Source organism: Pongo abelii, chromosome 7, assembly GCF_028885655.2.
Source record: "Pongo abelii isolate AG06213 chromosome 7, NHGRI_mPonAbe1-v2.0_pri, whole genome shotgun sequence".
NCBI classification, from domain to species: Eukaryota; Metazoa; Chordata; class Mammalia; order Primates; family Hominidae; genus Pongo; species Pongo abelii.
This window is the reverse complement of record NC_071992.2, coordinates 103946008-103965652: the sequence shown is the minus strand read 5'-3', so window position 1 is coordinate 103965652 and position 19645 is coordinate 103946008. Positions and strand designations below refer to the sequence as shown.

Here is a 19645-nt window from a genome sequence, read left to right as displayed (position 1 = left end):
ATTTTAGGATAAGAATTTGTGTGGGTCATTAGATAATATAGTTATATATGTGTTCTTTTCATTAAAGATTAGAACCTCATACTGTATCTATAAATACTCTAAAGTAAGTTTTGTCTTCTTCACAATGTGATTCCTTAAAAGATTTTATAATCAGTATTTAAGTCATGAAATACATATTAAGAAAATTCTGCTGTTTTTTTTACATCTTATACCAATGTTTCTACTTGTAATTTAATCCTGATTAGCATCTGTAGTCTGGCTTCTACTGTATCTTTTCTACATTATTTTCTATTCTTTTTTGTTTGTTTGTTTTGAGATGAAGTTTTGCTCTTGTCGCCCAGGCTGGAGTACAATGGCGCAATTTCAGGTCACTGCAACCTGCACTTCCTCGGTTCAAGCGATTCTCCTACCTCAGCCTCCTGAGTAGCTGGGATTACAAGTGCCTGCCACCATGCCCAGCTAATTTTTGTATTTTTAGTAGAGATGGGGTTTCACCATGTTGGTCAGGCTGGTCTCTAACTCCTGACCTCAGGTGATCCACCCACCTCGGAGTCACAAAGTGCTGGGATTACAGGCATGAGCCACCACACTCAGCCTAGTTTACCACACTCAGCCCAGTTTCTATTCTATTATTACCTTTCTAGTCTATAATTTTTGCAGACCGGGCGCAGTGGCTCACACCTGTAATCCCAACACTGTGAGAGGCCAAGACGGGATCCCTTGAGCTCAGGAATTCGATACCAGCCTGGGTCTGTTTTTTAAACAAACTCCTTCTGTTTAAAAAAAAAATTAAAATTAAGAATATACATATATATATATATGTAATTTTTTGCTCCTTCTCTTTTGTCTCATTTCATTGGTCTCCCAATCTGATGGGACTATATAATTTATTATATTTTCATTACATCTTAATTTTTACCAAAGATCATTTTTTGCAACTCTATCCTAACTATCCATCAGTTTTCTAATCCTTACAATTATTCTGATATGCAAAAATTATGTAAAAATCAAAAATCTCAATAACTTTTAGTTAGTTAGTATGAGAGTAGTTACTTAATATAAGAGGCATGTGTTTCTTCCTAGTCAACAATGCATACTTCAATTCTGTGTTTTAAAAATTTTGCAGTTATAGGATCATAGATTATAAGATTTCTATATAGCCATATCCCCAGTTTTTATTGTGAAGACTTATTTTTCTTTCACCTTGATGAGTTAACCCTAGTCATGACATTAAGCTTTGTTCATAAGAGGATTCAGTTAGCTGGATTAGTGTAATTAATAGCCTTGCAGTTTTAGGATACCCAGGGTTCTCTCATGTTTTGGATAGGATAAATTAGGTTGAATTAAATTTAAAATAACATCAATTTGAAGGAAAAAAATATAATAAATAACTGTTCATGTTTTCCAAAATAAAAAGTATATAGCAGTAAGATGATTTTTTCAAATGGTTATTAATAGTTGCATGTGCTGTATTATTAAATTATTATTACATTTTTAAGAACAGGTTTGAAGACTAGTGGAAGATTTTAGTATAATAGGATGAAAAGCCAAAAACTTTGGAGGCAGACAGACTTATGTTTACATGCTGACTAATTATTAGTTCAAAAATGTGTAGACTTGTTTTTACCATGTAGTTTATATTGCAGGTCCGTAAGCATTGTAAGTAGAAGTGCTTTCTATGCATGCATGTTTAACCTACTCTATACCTGAGCATCTAATAATAAAACGTCTGGAACATGGTAGTTGGGGCATACCAGTTTGACACATAAATCATTTAAAATAAAATATGTTTTGTTTTTTCAAAATCACACAGGGATTCTAGTGAAATAATTCAGACTTCTTCAAGTCAATTTTAAACTTATTTTAAATAATATAAGAAATGCTTGCATTCTAAATGATCAAGAATAGCACTTATAATGGTAGAATTCTACTGACACAGGCTGATTTACTTCCAGGGAGAGATTTTCTTTTGATATTCTGAAAAGATAAAATTTTATTTTATTGCAGTAATGGATCTAATCATCAAAACAATTGTAAATCTATAGTTTTGAAGATGTGTTAATTTGGCTTTGTGACCTCTTAAATTTAAAATTATTAAAATCCTATATGAAAGAAATGTCTATCAAATTCCCTATATTTTGTCTTAAAATATTGAAGTCCTCCATGAAGAAGGTTGCACTAATTCTTTAGCTATACACTTTATTAGCTGGGTTTTTTTCTCTTTCTTTTTTTTTAGAGATGGGATTCTCGCTATTTTGCCCAGGCTGGACTTGAACTCTTGGGCTGAAGCAATCCTCCTATCTTAACTTCCTGAGTAGCTGGAATTACAGTATTACCTGGCTTTTAGGCATCAACCAACACTCTGAAAATAAAGAAAATGTTTTGGGAAAAAAGTCTACAGGGAGATTTTATGACAAGAGATGATAATGTTTACACTGATTTGAGTGTGATCAGTGCTTAGAATGCTTATGTGTTTTGTATGGTATAAGAATTTTTCCAAAGAATGTATATGTGGGAAGAAATTCTGAAATATAACATGGCCTAAGGGGGACAATCAAGTCAATGCACTTTTGGCTGAGAGTATTCATCAGTCTACTTCCGGATTATGTTAAATATGTGTCGTAACAACTCTGGAAGTATAACATTCTTTACGCATAGACAAATGACCAAAAAATCTAAACAAAACCATTGTTTAATATTTGAGTTTTTATTTGGAGGAAACTATGTCTTTACCTGTCTAACAAGAACACTTTGCTGGTGAATGAGCCTGAAGGAAAGGACTCTGCAAAATAATAGTGTTTCAGAATTTCAAGAGATTAGGGAGACATTAATTGACTGTTGGAGATGTAATGCCAAAAAGATTTACTTCTTAATTGAAATTCAAACTTTTAACCAGCAACAGCAGGGCAACTAGAGTAGTGTCAGGCTGAAGTATTGATCATTTATCAAAAGTACAGCCTCTATCTTTGCTTGTGGTACTGGCGGCTATGGGGAGAATTAATTCATTTGTACATCCTCAATTCTAACGATGTGTGAGACTATCTTTTTGTATCACAAATATGCATGGCACAATTCTGACATCTTCATGGATAAACTTTTTTTTTTCTTTAATCTAGTCCTGGAATGCCCCCTGGCTTACTTACCTGAATTACTTTCCCCTTTCTCTTCCATTCAGAGCTCTTGAGAGCTAGGAAACAGAGCAGCTTGTTTATTTAGCAAAAATGCAAATGAAAGAGCTTCTTGATGAGTACCCAGCACATTTTCCACAGCACATTGCTCAGCTAATGAAGGCAATTTGAATTCTGTCTACCTTAAAAGAGATAAACAGTGTCTTAGGCTGCCAGTAACCGTTACTTCATTGTTATCTACTTTCCTATCAATTTACTAATAGTCATACCTTTTGAAAATTCAAGCTAAAGACCATTAAGTGAATTACAAAATAGTTTTATTAAAATAAACACATTCACACACACCTATATACACAACCCTAAGACAAATAATGCCTTTTTTAAGAGTTTTTATTTTCATGGAATGAATCAGCAAAACAGTTAACATCATTAACTATTTTAAAACATGCAAATTAATTCAAAATAGAAAATATTTATCATGATAGTGGTTTTGAAAGATATACATTGCCTGAATGTGACTTGGAAAATTTAACTCCAGCAAAATGTTAAGATTCATTTTGAGCAACAATAGGACATTGTTTCCTTGTCTATCGTTAAAGTTAAAATGGTGCTATCAATGTAAACACAAACATATCACAAAGATTCTTCCTAATTAGACAAGCATCTACAGGAGTAATATAATTTTAAATGGATACTCCAAGCAAAGCAGGTTATCTATTAAAACAATATATAAAACTTATGACAGAATAATATCTAGAGGCATATCCTATTTTACCACGTAGTTGCAATTCTGTTAAAAAGAATACATTGCAGTGACACTGCTTACTGTCAGGAAGTTCACTGCGTAACATAAGGAGATAACCAGGAAGGTTATCAACGCTGTGGTAGCAGGCTGTCAAAAAAACAAAAAGAGAAAAATTATGATAAAGATGTCATCTGAGACATCAAAACCGTTAAATTCAATTAATCATTCACTGTGAAGTGATCGACATCTACATCCAAACCCACTCATTCCTGAATACACCTAGTTTAAGTTAAATGTGTTCATGGTGTGATACTTGAGTCAATGGACAGCACTTAAGCTGACCTTGCAGAGTTAGCTTTCTGTAACTGAGGTGTCAATTTGGTGCCGTACTACAGAAAACACCTGTGTAGAAGTAAACCTAAGCCTTCAGCAGGTTTACCTCTGCACAGGTTTACCTAAGGTTTGCCTTCCAAACCTTTCCTGCTCATTTTACAGCTGCACTGCTATATAATGTTTCTGAGAGGCCTACAAAATTTGAACTTTGACATTTGAGGAAAGAAAGAGTTAATACTGCATTAGTCTGTTCTCACACTGATATAAAGAACTACCGGAGACAGGATAATGTATAAACAAAAGATATTTAATTGACTCACAGTTCTACATGCTGTATGGGAGACATGGCTGGGGAGGCCTCAGTGAACTTAAAATCATGGTGGAAGGGCTAAGGGAAAGCAAGCGCATCTACACGTGGTGGGAGGACAGAGAGACAGAGAGTGAAGGGAAAGTGCTACACACTTTTCAACAACCAGATCTCGTTAGAACTCACTCACTACAACAAGAACAGCAAGGTGCAAATCTGCCCCAATGATCCAGTCACCTTCCACCAGGCCCCTCCTCCAGTACTGAAGATCAGATACCAACTGGATATTTATGAAGATGCCTATCAGTCAGTACCACCAACTGTGGGAATACTGTCTGAATTCACCTATCCTGGAGTTTTTGAAAAGGGAAGGACTTGATATGGACAGTCAAGGGCTTTAACTCATCCTTGAAATAAGATAACTTATTAAGATTTTAAATTCTAAAAATATTAACTCTACCACATTTTTCTTATCAGGTTTTAAAACTGGAGAATGAACTCTCTCAATAATTCGGCTTTCACGCCCATTACAGAGGATTTATATATGTTTGTTTTTAAAAACATGACTTCTTTCCTTTTTTCCTGGAATGAGCTTCATTTTACTGAGTCTATTTCATTTTACAAGACTGGTAACCAAAAGTTTGATAGTACTGACTTTTTTAAAACCTTTCAATTACATAGTCTTACATGATTACTGTGCAGTCTCTACTTGGTTATTAATTTTTAGATCCTTGTGTGCAGTTGGAAACTAGCAGAAAATTTGGTATAGTCACATTCACAAAAATATGTCACTATGTTAGTATTACAAAAACATAAATGGATCATGAACATTAAAATGCATATAATATAGAGTTCTTAATAAAGGAAGCAGATGTATATTCATTCTTCTCAGCACCACATCACACTTATTCCAAAATTGACCATATAGTTGGAAGTAAAGCACTCCTCAGCAAATGTAAAAGAACAGAAATTATAACAAACTGTCTCTCAGACCACAGCGCAATCAAACTAGAACTCAGGATTAAGAAACTCACTCAAAACCGCTCAACTGCATGGAAACTGAACAACCTGCTCCTGAATAGTGACTACTGGATGCATAACGAAATGAAGGCAGAAATAAAGATGTTCTTTGAAACCAATGAGAACAAAGACACAACATACCAGAATCTCTGGGGCACATTTAAAGCAGTGTGTAGAGGGAAATTTATAGCACTACATGCCCACGAGAGAAGGTAGGAAAGATCTAAAATTGACACCCTAACATCAGAATTAAAAGAACTAGAGAAGCAAAAGCAAACACATTCAAAAGCTAGCAGAAGGCAAGAAATAACTAAGATCAGAGCATAACTGAAGGAAAAAGAGACACACAAAAACCCTCAAAAAATTAATGAATCCAGGAGCTGGTTTTTTGAAAAGATCAACAAAATTGATAGACCGCTAGCAAGAGACTAATAAAGAAGAAAAGAGAGAAGAATCAAACAGATGCAATAAAAAAATGATAAAGGGGATATCACCACCGGTCCCACAGAAATACAAACTACCATCAGAGAATACTACAAACACCTCTACGCAAATAAACTAGAAAATCTAGAAGAAATGGATAAATTCCTGGACACATACATCCTCCCAAGACTAAACCAGGAAGAAGTTGAATCTCTGAATAGACCAGTAACAGGCTCTGAAATTGAGGCAATAATTAATAGCCTACCAACCGTAAAAACTCCAGCACCAGACGGATTCACAGTCGAATTCTACCAGAGGTCCAAGGAGGAGCTGGTACCGTTCCTTCTGAAACTATTCCAATCAATAGAAAAAAAGGGAATCCTCCCTAACTCATTTTATGAGGCCAGCATCATCCTGATACCAAAGCCTGGCAGAGACACAACAAAAAAGAGAATTTTAGACCAATATCCCTGATGAACATCGATGCAAAAATCCTCCATAAAATACTGGCAAACCGAATCCAGCAGCACATCAAAAAGCTTATCCACCATGATCAAGTGGGCTTCATCCCAGGGATGCAAGACTGGTTCAACATACACAAATCAATAAACGTAATCCAGCATATAAACAGAACCAAAGGCAAAAACCACATGATTATCTCAATAGATGCAGAAAAGGCCTTTGACAAAATTCAACAGCCCTTCATGCTAAAAACTCTCAAAACATTAGGTATTGATGGGACGTATCTCAAAATAATAAGAGCTATCTATGACAAACCCACAGCCAACGTCATACTGAATGGACAAAAACTAGAAGAATTGCCTTTGAAAACTGGCACAAGACAGGGATGCCCTCTCTCACCACTCCTATTCAAGATAGTGTTGGAAGTTCTGGCCAGGGCAGTCAGGCGGGAGAAAGAAATAAAGGGTATTTAATTAGGAAAAGAGGAAGTCAAATTGTCCGTGTTTGCAGATGACATGATTGTATATTTAGAAAACCCCATAAGCAACTTCAGCAAAGTCTCGGGATACAAAATCAATGTGAAAAATCACAAGCATACTTATACACCAATAACAGACAAACAGAGAGCCAAATCATGAGTGAACTCCCATTCACAATTGCTTCAAAGAGAATAAAATACCTAGGAATCCAACTTACAAGGGATGTGAAGGACCTCTTCAAGTAGAACTACAAACCACTGCTCAAGGAAATAAAAGAGGACACAAACAAATGGAAGAACATTCCATGCCCATGTATAGGAAGAATGAATATCGTGAAAATGGCCATACTGCCCAAGGGAATTTATAGATTCAATGCCATCCCCCTCAAGCTACCAATGACTTTCTTCACAGAATTGGAAAAAACTACTTTAAAGTTCGTATGAACCAAAAAAGAGCCCACATTGCCAAGTCAATCCTAAGCCAAAAGAACAAACCTGGAGGCATCATGCCACCTGACTTCAAACTGTACTACAAGGCTACAGTAACCAAAACAGCATGGTACTGGTACCAAAACAGAGATATAGACAAATGGAACAGAACAGAGCCCTCAGAAATAACACCACCCATCTACAACCATCTGATCTTTGACAAACCTGACAGAAAGAAGAAATTGGGAAAGGATTCCCTATTTAACAAATGGTGCTGGGAAAACTGGCTAGCCATACGTAGAAAGCTGGAACTGGATCCCTTCCTTACACCTTATACAAAAATTAATTCAAGATGGATTAAAGACTTAAATGTTAGACCTAATACCATAAAAACCCTAGAAGAAAACCTAGGCATTACCATTCAGGACATAGGCATGGGCAAGGACTTCATGTCTAAAACACCAAAAGCAATGGCAACAAAAGCCAGAATTGACAAATGGCATCTAATTAAACTAAAGAGCTTCTGCACAGCAAAAGAAACTAGCATCAGAGTGAACAGGCAACCTACAGAATGGGAGAAAATTTTTGCAATCTACCCATCTGACAAAGGGCTAATATGCAGAATCTACAAAGAACCCAAACAAATTTACAAGAAAAAAACAAACAACCCCATCAAAAACTGGGTGAAGGATATGAACAGACACTTCTCAAAAGAAGACATTTATGCAGCCAACAGACACATGAAAAAATGTCCATCATCACTGGTCATCAGAGAAATGCAAATCAAAACCACAACGAGATACCATCCCACACCACTTAAAATGGCAATCATTAAAAAGTCAGGAAACAACAGGTGCTGGAGAGGATGTGGAGAAATAGGAACACTTTTACCCTGTTGGTGGGACTGTAAACTAGTTCAACCATTGTGGAAGACAGTGTGGCAATTCCTCAGGGATCTAGAACTAGAAATACCATCTGACCCAGCCATCCCATTACTGGGTATATGCCCAAAGGATTATAAATCATGCTGCTATAAAGACACATGCACACGTATGTTTATTGCGGCACTATTCACAATAGCAAAGACATGGAACCAACCCAAATGTCCAACAATGATAGACTGGATTAAGAAAATGTGGCACATATACACCATGGAATACTATGCATCCATAAAAAAGGATGAGTTCATGTCCTTTGTAGGGCCATGGATGAAGCAGGAAACCATCCTTCTCAGCAAACTATCACAAGGACAAAAAAACCAAACACTGCATGTTCTCAGTCATAGGTAGGAATTGAACAATGAGAACACTTGGACACAGGAAGGGGAACAATACACATCAGGGCCTGTCATGGAGTGGGGGGAGGGGGGAGACATAGCATTAGGAGATATGTCTAATGTAAATGACGAGTTAATGGGTGCAGCACACCAACATGGCACATGTATACATATGTAACAAACCTGCACATTGTGCACATGTACCCTAGAACTTAAAGTATAATAAAAAGATAAAATAAAATGAAGCAGGTGAAACCAAAATTCCTATGGCTTAACACAACTGATTTTATTTCTTGCCCCTGTGGTGGGATAGAGGAGCTCTGTCTAAACACTCTATCAGAGACACCAAGAATAACGAAGGCTTAGCATCAACACATGACTTCGGAAGTTGCCTCAGGTGTCAACATCCAGGCAGCAGTTGATAAATTTGCTCATGTAAGGGATTTATATGCCATCCCTGGTATCTGTGGGGAACTGGAGGACTCCCTGCAGACACCGAGATGCACAGATGCTCAAGTCCCTTATATAAGATGTTTTAATATTTGCATATAACCTGTGCACATTCTCCTGTATGCTTTAAGTCATCTTTAGCCTACTTATACTACCTATAACAAGGTAAATGCTATGTAAATAGTGGTTATACTGTAATTTTTTAGAGAATAAGGGCAAGAGTTAAAGAGTCTGTACATATTTGATACAGATGCAACCGTGTATTTTTTTGTTCAAATATTTCAATCCATGGTTGATTGACTGCATAGATGCAAAAGCCATGGATATGGAGGACCAACTATTCTACTAAACTGTTCCATTTCTGCCCTGTTTGCACTAGAGTGCAATACTATGACCACATCTAATCACAAGGAAGGCAGGAGAAAGGTGACAGGTTTAATGAACAGCTAGTCCGTGTCTGCTGCAACAATATGTTGAGAAGTAAATCAATACTACTTGGATTTTATATATACATTGAATCTCTTGGTAAGTTGCTTAATCATAATTCATACATATTTTGCCCTATTATCCATTATTTAGCTACTATGATTTCTCTTACATAGTCTCTGTAGAAATTTTCCTTCTAATTCATCTTTAAATTGTTTTTTGTCCTTAAATCTAGACATCAACAAGACAAAATGAAATCGAAGTTTCAAATTTCATCGCTTTATTTCAATATAGACAATGTCTTTAAGTTTCTGAAAAAAAATCCAATTGGTCTGAATTAATGATTTAATAGCCTTATTGCTTAAATTATGTAAGATTAATAACAACTTTCTACTTTAGTTTTGTACCTTTTTTGCAGAATTACAACCATACCACTATCAAACCTAACATACTACAATTTTAGTAAATTTCTTACAATGTAAACAACCCTAGCTATTAACAACAACATTTAATTTATAACTCTCTTCTTTAGTTGAAATCAAGAGTTGCCAGAACCCCTGCCCTCCTCCCTAAGTCTGTTGACTACATATCATGGAAGCAGCAGAAATAGACCTTATTATAATCCACAGTGGAGACTGTAGCTTTGCTATTGATTTAATGCATTAGAAAAGAAGACTGTGGGCATAAGGAAGATTCCACCTCTGTTCAGTAAAGCTGTACGTACCGGATGCTTGTGTCCTGAGCAATGGGAATTGACCTAAGACCATGGAATATCAGCCTGCTTTCCAGGTTTTAATTGAAAAGATTATTTGACCAGCAAGTAAAAAAAAAAATAGAGAAAGTAGGAGGTATTATAAAAAGCCTCTCTATGGGTTATCATCAGCCTTAATCAAAGATGCATAAAGAAGAAAACAATTAATAAAATCAAGTGCTAATTTAAGTGCACATTTAATATGTTCCAAACACAACTCTAAATTAATTTTGTGTATTTAACTCATTCCTCATAACAAATTTGTAAAATAGTGTAATTACTTCCATTTTGCAAGGGAATTGAGGCAGAAAATTTGTTAACTTGCCTAAGGCTAGGTAGTCGTAATAACAGAATGATACCATTAAAAGGATACTGAAGAATCAAGGAAAAGGAACATCTACTTGAAGACTCAGGAATAAAAGGCTGTCCCTGAAAGTATTTTATCAAGAAAACCAGAAAAACAATATTGGAAACAACTCAGAACATCCATTAAAATCTTGCTATGGAACAGGAAACAAAAACCTGTTATTACTGTACAAACTGAATCTGTCATGTGGAAGAAAATCTTGGCAAGCCGTTTCTAGGAAAGTATGAAGAGATAAAATGATATGAAAGCCAAGGATAAAGAATAGATATTGAAGATCTGGTAAATAAATCCAGCTTAAGAATGCAAGATTCTCTCAAAGGATGGTGGAAGAGTAGGAAAATTAAAGCAAAATACATAAGCAAACAGATAATAGCAAAAATGTCCAATTCTAAAATGAGACAGTAGTGTGCAATTCAGAACTCATTTTATTCACTGCAAAATTAATAAAATCAGATCCATAAATACATATATCCTGTAAGTAAAGAAAAAGATTCTTTAAATCACTATGCAGAAAAAAAAATTATTCCCAAAGGACTGAAAAATAAAACTGTTGTTTCTACCCCTACTATGCAAATTTCTAAGACAATAGAAGAAAATAGAAGACATAATATTTTGTATATATTCTAATTACATGCATGTCCTTTGCATTATTAAATTATATCTGTAGTTTTAAAGTATTCCTTATAAATATTTGTTTTAGAAATCATGTGTCCTGAATTACACTTACTGTGATTTAGTAGTAACATAATATAAAGATAGAAACAAAATTTGGACCGAACATTCGGTATTTATAGAAAATGTGATGTTAACACAGAAGTTTGATATTACGTATTTTCACATACTCATCCTTCAACAAACATTTTGTTGATCATGCTAGTATCAGATATTTGATAGAAACCTAGGGAAAGACTTAGCATTATGTAAAATTTAAATGAAAATATTAATCATCTATACTGCCATAAGAAAAGCAGAATTTTACAACCTAGAACAGATATATAATACACGTATTTCTGATATTGATTTTAACAAGTAACATGTAGAGATTTTAAAAGAAAACTCTTGGAATGGTTACTTTTGGAAGACAAAATATTCCAGAGATTCTTCTTACTACTAAAGAAATAGGTAAGCAATAAGGTACAATTTTTATTGAATATTTTGACATCACATTCAGTAAGGGTATCTCCAAATGATCAGTAAAACAATGATCCAAAACTAGAGTTTTGAGCGGTGAGCATGTGTGAAATGCAGAGACCAAACCTTAGTTCAAGGGCAAGGTGAGCAAATTGAATCTGAAGCTCCCACGTTAAAATACTGCACTTGGATATGGACAAAATGATACACATACATACACAGCTCCCTGCATAAACAAATATATATCCTCTAGAGGAAATATACTGCATTTAGGCACCCAGCTATTTTCACAAGTGGCTATCATGCAAATAGAAGTTTAGGAGCAAAGATCACTAACACAGAAGGAAACAGATTATCATGAATGAGAATCAGCTCTAAACAATAGATTAATCTCCAGGATTTCAGATACCGAAATTAAGAAATTAAGATATATAATCTTAAAATAGGATATCTTTTAAAACTTCAATACAGGATACATTTAAAAAGGAAAAAATGGAATCACAGAATTGAGCAGACATCAACTGACTATGAAAAGGAACCAAGAAGAGCTGAGAAATAGAACCTTAGAAATGTAATAGTAAGAATAAAATGTAATCATGACAATTAGATTGAATAGCAGGCTAGGACTGGTTGAAGAAATATTTTGTGAACAAAAATATAGATTTGCAGATAGTAAATCTGCAATTTGCAGTATAGAGAGTAAAAAAGATAGGAAACATGAAAGGTTAGGAGATACGGAAAATAGTACAAAATGATGTAATATAATACAATTGGAGTCCCAGAAGGAGAAAACTGAGAAAATGGGGGAAAGAGTATGCAAAGTGCAAAGTATACTTGTTGATAATTATCTAGAAGTAGAAATATGAATCCACATATAGAGGAAGCTCAATATATTCAAAGCAGCATAAACTAGGGGCATGCGTGCACACATACACACACACACTCATATACTTATTTTATAGTAACTGCTGTATACCAAAGAGGATTTTTCCAAACCAACAGATAGAGAAGACTCATTATGTACAATTTCACAGGAAACTCCCATAGTCACTGGAGAGTCAAGAAGACAGTGGCATACATTCAAATGCCAAAAGAAAATAACTCAACCTAGAATTACCCAGCAAAACTCTTTCCAAGGCTAGGATGAAATGAAAAAAAAGTATAAAAAGTGAGGCAGTTGACCATTCACTTAACAGTTCTTCACAAATTTCTGAGGCATGAAGTACAGGAAGAAAGAAAAGATTCCCAGAAAAAAACTTAGATGAAATAATATTGATGAGAGAAAGTAATAAACATTTCATGCATACATTAATAACAATGTGTAATCTGTGTAACTAAAAAGAAATAAAAATTTATTGAATAATAACAGCATGTGAACCATAAAACATGAGGATTAAAATATTCTCAGATCCTTATATTATTTTTTTTATTTTATTATTATTATACTTTAAGTTTTAGGGTACATGTGCACAATGTGCAGGTTAGTTACATATGTATACATGTGCCATGCTGGTGTGCTGCAACCATTAACTTGTCATTTAGCGTTAGGTATATCTCCTAATGCTATCCCTCCCCCCTCCCCCCACCCCACAACAGTCCCCAGAGTGTGATGTTCCCCTTCCTGTGTCCATGTGTTCTCATTGTTCAGTTCCCACCTATGAGTGAGAATATGCGGTGTTTGGTGTTTTGTTCTTGCAATAGTTTACTGAGAATGATGATTTCCAATTTCATCCATGTCCCTACAAAGGACATGAACTCATCATTTTTTATGGCTGCATAGTATTCCATGGTGTATATGTGCCACATTTTCTTAATCCAGTCTATCATTGTTGGACATTTGGGTTGGTTCCAAGTCTTTGCTATTGTGAATAGTGCCACAATAAACATACATGTGCATGTGTCTTTATAGCAGCATGATTTATAGTCCTTTGGGCATATACCCAGTAATGGGATGGCTGGGTCAGATGGTATTTCTAGTTCTAGATCCCTGAGGAATCGCCACACTGTCTTCCACAATGGTTGAACTAGTTTACAGTCCCACCAACAGTGTAAAAGTGTTCCTATTTCTCCACATCCTCTCCAGCACCTGTTGTTTCCTGACTTGTTAATGATTGCCATTCTAACTGGTGTGAGATGGTATCTCATTGTGGTTTTGATTTGCATTTCTCTGATGGCCAGTGATGGTGAGCATTTTTTCATGTGTTTTTTGGCTGCATAAATGTCTTCTTTTGAGAAGTGTCTGTTCATGTCCTTTGCCCACTTTTTGATGGGGTTGTTTGTTTTTTTCTTGTAAATTTGTTGGAGTTCATTGTAGATTCTGGATATTAGCCCTTTGTCAGACGAGTAGGTTGCGAAAATTTTCTCCCGTTTTGTAGGTTGCCTGTTCACTCTGATGGTAGTTTCTTTTGCTGTGCAGAAGCTCTTTAGTTTAATTAGATTTGTCAGTTTTGGCTTTTGTTGCCATTGCTTTTGGTGTTTTAGACATGAAGTCCTTGCCCATGCCTATGTCCTGAATGGTATTGCCTAGGTTTTCTTCTAGGGTTTTTATGGTTTTAGGTCTAACGTTTAAGTCTTTAATCCATCTTGAATTAGTTTTTGTATAAGGTGTAAGGAAGGGATCCGTTTCAGTCCTTATATTATTTTAGTGTTAAGGAATTAATTTTTTACTATGTTAAGTGGGCATAGTAAATCTTTAAGGATAACCGATAGTAGAGGAGGTAACAATAGAAGAAAACCAAAATAAATTTAAAATTGCATCAGAAAAAACTAAAGTTTTTAGAAAGATGGAAATAAAAAATATAGCATAAGAAAGCAAGTGATCAGGTGATAATATAATTTTAAAATTTCAAGCATATCAGTAACCACAATGAATATAATTGAACTAAACTTGCCATTTACAAAGTAAAGTTGTTGTAATAAATTAAAATTCTACTATCTATTGTTTATAATAATTTATATACAAAATGTTATAGCAAGTGACAGTGAAGATGTGAATCAGCAAGAACATTTATACCTGCTATGTAGGAGTATAAATTGTTCAAACAGTTGGGGAAAAATTTGGAGTATAAGTTGTTCAAACAGTTGGGGAAAAGTTTGGCAAAAACCTAATAAAATTGAACATTTACATAAATATTTACCAAATAGTTTTTTTTTATTTTGGTTTATTGACATTCTAAAGAAAGCCTTGCCCGTGTGCATTAGTACATATATACCAGAATGTTTTCATGCCATAATTGCTTTTAATAGCCAAAAAAAGAAGTATAATTTAAATGTTCCTAGAATGAATATATAAAATTCTTATTTATTTACAGTGTGGAATACTAAGTGACACGGAAATACAGTTACTATGGTTGCAAGCAACAATCTAGATGAATTTTATAAACAATAATGAATGAATAGGGCAAATTGCAAAAGACTAGATACAATATGATGACATTTTTTCTAAGGTTCAAAAACAAACAAAATATATATTCCATGTGGATATAGGCATATAAATGTGCTTTTTGAAACAGCAAAGGATACCACAAATTTCAGGATAGTGATTAGTTTTGAGGGAGGTAGAAGAGCAGAATAAGGACAAAAATATATGAGTAGATGTAAAGGAGTCGGCAATATTCTGTTTTCAAGTTGGGATGGCAGATTTTCAGATGCATGTTATTATTATGTTTTATAATTTACATATAAGGTATATTTTGCTGTATGTATCTAACTCTAATTACTAATATCATAGAGTCTTGCTGAGCATATTGAACCCAAAAATATTATTTGATCTTAGCTGAATTTTACAAATCACATTGAATTGAAGTTTTCATGCAAAAAGGAGCATTTGAATTGAGAATTGAAAGAAAGGTGTGATTTTGACAAAGAGAAATGGGAAGAAAGAAATGTTAAGGCAAAAGAACTATATGGGAAAGATCATATTAAAAATGATTAGGAATGTTTGTCTAGAACCGCATTTCTCAACCTCAGCACTATTGGTGTTTTGGAACAGATAATCCATTGTTGGGTTAGGAAGAGAGATGTTCCTATACATTACAGGCTTGATGTTTAGCAATATTCCTGGCCTCTATCCATAGATACTGGTAGCATTTCTGAATTACAACAACCAAATATCTTCAGTCTTTTCTAACTGTCCCCTAGGAGGTAAAATCATCCTCAGTTGAGAATCACTAGTCTAGAAGACAAGGTAATTAAGAGTGAATAGTAGTAATAACATGAAGACTAAGAAGATTGCTTTTATCCAATTTGTTGAAATTAGTTAGTGACATGCTAATGAGGTTGTGTTTCTCTTAGGGCCCATTGGAATCTACTGAATGCTTTTCAACAAGGGAATAAAATGAGTATACCTATAATTTAAAATATTTTACCCATGTTGCAGGATATGAGATCTATTAAGGAGTAAAATATGAGGGTTGAGTATGAACCTGTTCTGAGCTTATTTCTCTATTGAAATTGTTTTATGGCCTTTTTTCAGTATTGTCTCCCATACTATTACTATTATTTATTTCAAAATATATATAGTCATGTGACACATAATTGTATTTTGGACAACAATGGCCCTCACATATGATGATGGTCCCATAAGATTATAATACCATTTTTTCCTGTACCTTTTCTTTCTTTAGATATGTTAATATAGATACACAAATATTTATAATTGTGTTAACAGTTACCTACAGTATTCAGCACAGGAACATGGCTATTCAGGCTTGTAGCCTAGGAGCAATAGGCTATACCATATAGCCTAGGTGTGTAGTAAGCTCTACCATCTAGGTTTGTGTAAGTCCACTTTAATGTTGGCACAATGACAAAATCACCTAATACATTTCTTGGAGCCTATCCCATCATTAACTGACATGTGACTGTTCTAGAGACTTATGGGGTATTAAAAATAGAATAGTGTTTGCAGACACGCTACAGGCAATTGCGGGTTTTATTTAAATTAGATTATTGTACAAAATAAAACATAAGCATATGTAAGAAGCAATTTTTTAACTGCAGGAATTGACTTATTCAGTGAGAAAATTCTGTTAACTTCACCTGACCCAAGAGCAAGAACTCTTCCTGACTTCTCCGTAGCGATTGTATTTCATGTTTGTTAAACTCACCACTTACAGGTTTTTAAAAATTGTGATGTCTTAAATTGTATCTTGGATATATTGAATTTTAAATTTGCTCATTCATAACAGAAAAAAACTTGTTTTTTATTTAACACTGAGTTATTCAATTTCAGAGTTGAAAAAGTTGTTTCATATAGTATAGTATTGAAGAAGAAATCTCAGAATAATAACTTAATTCCAATTTCTCTTACCTTATTTTTACATATATAAAATGGAACTTTATTCTCTATTACTGTCCCATATTATATTAGTCTCTCTATATATAAATTATCCAATCTAAATTTGCTAAAATTGGATAAAAGTCTCTAATTTTTTCATTTTAACTTTTTAAACCAGACTTTATTATTTTTTCCCTTCATAATATACATTATCCAGATACATACACACACATATACATATATACCTATACAGGATACTTCATATCATGTACAAATTAAACAAAATTTTTAAATATTGTAATTTAGGTTATTTTTTAGAGTAAAATTGACACTTTGTTAGAACTTTCTTTTTGCATGCCAACTGCCTGATTTTTTATAGCCACCTAAAAAATTAATTTTGTTATTAAATGTCTGTCGGATAGAATATTAGATCAAGAAAACAGCATCATTTAGCTCTGGTATGTTTACTCATTCGGGACAATGACGAAGGAAATACTAACAAGAAAATGCATTTGTATGCATATTAAGTACTTTTTAGTGATTATACATTAAACCAGAGACAAATAGCCCCTGTTTAAAGTGAAAGTTTTTACCTATGAAAGTTTTTCATTTAGAGCTTGTTTTGAGGTAGTGATTTTGCTGACACAGTTTATTGACAAAATTTTAGCCAGATGACAGGGATTAACGGTTTTTATCTAATGGAAACGTTGGAGAAATGTACATTTCTCTTATATATGTTATTTCTTAGGAAGATGATTCAGAGAAATTAAATTGGGTATAATTTAAACTTTTTAGACTTAAGTTTCCAATCTGATTCCTGGCCTCAATAAATAACAATGCATCTTAATTTACTAATATTGAAATCAGTTTATTTAGTTATATTTGAAGGTCTTTTCTACCTCTTAATTTCAGTTATTGTTTCTGTATGAATTTCTGCCTTGAAAACAATGACTGCATTTTATGCCCACTTCCTTCCATCATAAACTCCTGTTCAGTCCCTCAAGACCCTTATCTAATCAACCTAAAATCTTTTCCTAATCACTTTCTCCTTATAACTTTACACCTTCCTTTGCAAGTTTGTGGTGTGCAAGATATATAGCATATTTCCTTGACTATCTTAAGAACATAATAAATTCTCATGGAATAAATAAAATCAAACTAGAGGTGATGTACTTTACAGAATAAACTTTTAGACAGAATAGGTTATAAGTTTTGCATTTGCCCAATATATCTAAAACAATGATTTTACTCAAGTAGTAGAAGGACTTCAAATAGAACTCTTCACACTTTATGCTGAAGATACCGAAGAAAATAAAAGAGTCTTTGAGGAAGCATTGGGAAATACTTCGCTTTATCTATGTTTATTATCAACTTATATAATTTAATCTTAACTACCTAAATTGCCATGATTTATTTATAGCATACCAAAATTTATTTACTTCATTTTCCTAAATAGCCTCAACCTCTTATTTCTGTGGTACCACTCTGAGTACCACCACCCTTCCTATTCAGATTGACCCAGATATGTGACATTAATTTACCTAGATATTTTAAATTCAAGACGATGCAGTCTGATGCAATCTGATGCCTGCCTTGTTCTTCTTAGATTTGACATAATGGGCTCTGTCAAAATCTTTCTTCTTCAAAAATACCGATCTAGGCACATACCCACTCTGATATATCTATATCCATACATCTCCATTTCATACAGATGAAGGACAAAATGATTGTTAGTCTTCAGATAAAGACTTGCAATTTTTCTCAATGCTGATATCACATCTATTGACAATAGAACAATTGAGAATTAATTCTTCTGTATTTAACATCCCTTAAACTGACCAAGCCCTTGTTTCTCTTTTTGTAATGTGTGGGGTGGGGAAGAGGGTGGTAGTTGAAAAGGATACAATCACCATTTAAACAAGTTAAATATGACAATCCACCTACTTCAATATCTGGTAAATAATAAATATTAAAATAAATATTAAAACATTAGTTTATCTCCTGGTAACTACAGTGACAACTGCACATTTTGATTTATCATTAAACCCATAATTTCTAGTAAATCACTGTAATATGGTTTATAATATTTTTAATCATATACACAATATCTTTGTGTAAATTTTTTTAAAACTGGAAGTTAGAAAATTAATTAAAATCTTTAAGACTTTCACTCAAAGATAACCACTGCAGGTCTGATAAATTTAATCACTCTCCTCAGTAGATATATATTAATTACTAGATAAAGCAGAGATGTAAATCTGGACAGCTATATGTACAATTGTTATGTATTGTTCATAATTTTAAAATATGTCTAATGACTAATATATAGCTTTAAAATATGTCTGATGACTAATATCTAATGAGTCATAATATTCTGGCATGTGATTGAATAAAATAGGATTATTTTAATGGTGAAAATTCAGGTTATCTCTAATTTTAGCTCTTAGATATACTGTAATGAACATATTTATGGCCGGGCATGGTGGCTCATGCCTGAAATCCTAGCACTTTGGGAGACTGAGGCGAGCGGATTGCCTGAGCTCAGGAGTTAGAGACCAGCCTGGGCAACATGGTGAAACCCCATCTCTACTAAAATACAAAAAAAAAAAAAAAAAAATTAGCTGTGCGCCTATAGTCCCAG

General features: G+C 33.9%; 1 protein-coding gene across 2 annotated transcripts in view; it reads left to right on the top strand.

The window, feature by feature from the left end:
• Positions 1 to 19645, top strand: part of MMP16 (matrix metallopeptidase 16) — a 286190-nt gene that overhangs the window by 159748 nt on the left and 106797 nt on the right. The gene's annotated exons all lie outside the window — the stretch shown is intronic.